This window comes from Octopus bimaculoides, chromosome 5 (genome assembly GCF_001194135.2).
Source record: "Octopus bimaculoides isolate UCB-OBI-ISO-001 chromosome 5, ASM119413v2, whole genome shotgun sequence".
NCBI lineage: Eukaryota > Metazoa > Mollusca > Cephalopoda > Octopoda > Octopodidae > Octopus > Octopus bimaculoides.
The window spans coordinates 72,522,799-72,527,191 of NC_068985.1; positions in this window are offsets into that span (position 1 = coordinate 72,522,799).

The window sequence follows — 4,393 nt, forward strand, 5'->3', positions numbered from 1 at the left end:
AGGAAATGTTACTCAAACAAATGCCTGTTCTACCATCAAGCTGGTTAGCAACCTGAAGCTGACGGTTCTTCACTACAGCAGGAGGAATGCAAATAGAAAACATACAAACAAGAAATATAGATTATGGGTAGGTGTATGGAATGTCAGGACATTTCTTGATCATAAAGGACATTTCTTGATCATAAAGGGTCAAGTAACCCTGAACGGCGAACTGGAATAATAGCCATGGAGTTGGCTCGGTATAACATTGACACTGCTACACTCTCTGAAAGTGATGAAGACCAATTGACAGAAACAGGTGCTGGATACACTTTCTATTGAAAGGGTAAACCAAAGGGTGAAAAACGAGTAGGGGGTGTTGGATTTGCCATTCGTACCGAGCTAACCCACAAAATAGAACAGCCTAATGGTTTCAGTGATAGGATTATGTATCTTCGAGCTCCTCTATCATGCAATCGTTTTAGGACTCATTTCTGTTTATGTTCCTACTCTTGATAGCAGCAGTAAATCTATTATGGCTTTCTATGATGATTTCAGATTGGTTATTATTTCGATTCCAAACGCAGATAAGATCCTCCTTCTTGGCGATTTCAACGCCCGGGTTGGATGCGATTATGGGACCTGGGATGCACTAGGGAGACATGGTTTGGGAAAAAAGGAACGTTAATGGTCTCCGTCTTCTTCAGCTCTACACTGAACTTGATCTTATCATCTGCAACACTGTTTTCATCAGGATATCCATAAATCTACCTGGACGTACCCAAGATCCAAACACAGGCATATTCTCGATTACCTTATCACTAGGAAACGAGACCGTCCAGATGTTTGCACTGTCTGAGTCATGTGTAGTGCAGAATGTGGGACTGACCATATGCTCAAACGCGATAAATTGAAACTCCGCATCATGCGTAGAATAAGATCTGGAGGAATAAAAGTCCCTAAACGTATTGATGTGTTGACATTAAGAGACTCTAAGGTGCAGGCGAATCTTAGAAATGCTATTGGAGAAGCGGAATTTGATGGAACTTAGGCTCAGTTTAAGACCACTATTTACAATGTTGGAGTTGAGGTTCTTGGTCTCAGAAACAGAAAACATCGGGACTGGTATGATGAAAATGATCTACAGATCAATAAACTTCTTGAAGATAAAAATAAGTTGCATAAAAAATGCCTCGGTGCCCCAGATGAGGATAGAAAGCCCTTACTGCAGTCTCTCAAAAGGATAAAATCATCACTCCAAAGAAAGATACGACAAATGAAAAACAAATGGTGGTCGGATATTTCTGAAAAAAATCCAGAAAGCGTATAATAGTAAAGACTTGAAAACAGTATATCACTTGATCGAACATGTGTTTGGTCCTCAGTCTTCATTTGTGGTACCACTCAAGTCTAAAGACAGCTGCTTTCTCTTCAAGGATCATGAGGGTATCATGAAACGTTGTATTGAGCACTTCACTGATCTCTTTTATAATCCTTCAGTTATTGATGAAGATGTCATCAGTAATCTACCCCAAAAGGATATCATTCATGAGATGATGGAACATCCAACTATAGATGAGATCAAAAAGACAATCAAAGGATTAAATACTGGGAGGGCACCAGGTTTTGACGGTATTCCTGTTGAAATTCTCCTCCACAGGGATAATAGTTAAACAAGGTGATATTGCTGCTCCAACACTTTTTTCCATATATTTTGCTGTAACCATCTTGTACGCTTTCCAAGACTGTGACATCGGCGTCTATATTCGCTTCAGAACCACAGCTAAGGTCTTTGATGTTAAACGCTTTAATGCAAAGTCGAAATCATTCCAGTCTCTTGTTCAAGAGCTCCTTTAAGCTGATGATGTAGTTCTCGTTGCTCACACCGAGGAGGACATGCAGGCTATACTGGATCTCTTCTCTAGAGCTTGTATTGCTTTTGGACTTACCATCAGTCTAAAGAAAACAAAGATCACGTCCTCTCAGCTACCAAGCCAACCTTATTTGGAACCTAATATCTTCGTTCAGAGTAAAATTAGATGTGGCTGATTTGTTCATCTACCTTGGCAGGACTCTCTCTAGAGAAATAAATCTGAGATAATTCTGAAATAAATCTGAGAACTGAAAAGCCAGCAGAGCATTTGGAAGGCTTTGACATCGTGTGTGGTCTTATAGAAGTATCACCTTCAAAACCAAGCTTAGTATCTATGAATCCTGCATTTTAACGGTCCTCCTATACTCTTCTGAGACCTAGACGACATATCGGCGCCACATCAAGGCTTTAGAAAGGCTCCATCAGACTTGCCTAAGGAGGATACTAAACATCAAATGGAAGTTTTTAACACCAGATACCGTTGTTCTTCAGCAAGCTAACTCATCCGGTATTGAAATGATCCTCATACGCAATCAAATGTGTTGAGTTAGGCATCTTGCTAGAATGCAGGATGACAGGTTGCCAAAGCAGTTGTTTTACGGGGAGTTGCAGCGTGGCAAACGTCCGAGACATAAACCCAAGAAACGTTTTAGGAATGCTGTCAGAAGCAACCTTAAGGCTCTTAATGTGAAAGTTGAAGACTGGGAGCATATGACGCAAGATCGATCGGTTTGGAAACAAATGATCTACAACAGATGTGAAGCATTTGAAGTTCGAAGAATTGACTATCACGCGGTAAATTGAAATTAGTTTCCCGGTTGATTCGTATAGTTGAAATCTTGAATAATAAAAGAAACTTAAAATCACGGTTTTATAAAAATATAATAAATTGGAATTTCTAAGAATTTTATAGATAGTATAGAGTCTAATAATTGCCTTCTTTTAGTAACAGTTACGTACCCTTAACTGATTAATAATCAGCTTTCTTTAATATAATATATCTATCTTGAAAAGAAACTTTCATTGGATAATGTTCCGTTCATCTTCAATACATCTGTGAAGTGTGCAGTTTGAGTGATCTATCCTTAAACCCTGATGAAGGGACTTTTAGGTCCCGAAATATTGGACAGATAAAAGAACAGTAACAACAATAAAAAAAAATACCAGGTAACTTACTTTTAATTTTCATTACCTCATCTTAAAGTCTATTTTGCATTGTTTAGTCTTCTATCTCTTTCAACGTCACGTAGCTATATATTTGTGTGCATGTACGTATGTACATACTCGTATAAACATTCAATTTTTTAATTTACATATGTGAAATTCATGACAGCAATGAAATAGATTGCATTAGTAATTTAATAGAGCAATATGATTATTAGGATTAACAGAATATCATGACTCAGAGAAAAATAAAATTCGGGACAACAGTGCGTATCTCACATTGTCTGGTTTCACAAAATCACTAACAAAGTTTATAAGAAAGAAATAAAAAATTCCCCTACACTATTGCGGGCAGATTTAGGCTGGAAAACGTACACATTTTAAAAGGACTGCAATCAGTTGCATAGATTGGGTTAAGGTTAGGCGAGGGCACGGTTCGACCCAGGTGACATTTTTTAAGGGTGGCACTTTTGGGTGTAGTGTGTAAGCCTGTATAGTCTTGGGGGCTCAGGGAGCGACAAATTCAAGGGCTTCCACAGGCGGCACACACTCCAGCTATGACATTGCTTTTGAGCATCTTTTCAAGATAGATATATTATATTAAAGAAAGCTGATTATTAATCAGTTAAAGGTACGTAACTGTTACTAAAAGAAAGCAATTATTAGACTCTATACTATCTATAAAATTCTTAGAAATTCCAATTTATTATATTTTTATAAAACCGTGATTTTAAGTTTCTTTTATTATTCAAGATTTCAACTACACGAATCAATCGGGAAACTAATTTCAATTTACAGCGTGATAGTCAATTCTTCGAACTTCAAACGCTGATGAAGGGACTTTTAGGTCCCGAAATATTGGACAAATAAAAGAACAACAGCAACAACAATAAAAAAAAACAAAGATTACCAGGTAACTTACTTTTAATTTTCGTTACCTCATGTTACCGTCCGTTTTGCATTGTTTAGCCTTCTATCTCTCTCAACGTTAGATATCATATACAATGCTTCAAGGAAACTATAACATTCTATTATGTAGCTACATATTTATATGTTTTAACCAGATCTTCATACTTTTCCCATTGCTTTTCCAAATTTGGCAGTGTTCTTGTTATGTCGTCAATCTATCAGTTGCTCTCTTACTAATACTTTCTTGCCCTTGTTGCCTTCCGCTCTCTTTCTTTATTATTCACTGTTTTTCTCCCTTTTTTTTTCACAAGTCCGGTTATTTATTAATACCAGTAAACATGAATCATCGCTCTGTTGGAGAGCCACCACTAGATTTCTCTTTCTGATGGTAAACTATTTTAATCCTTTTTGTAAACTGTATATATGTGTGTGTGTGTGTGTGTGTGTGTGTGTGTGTGTGTGTGTGTG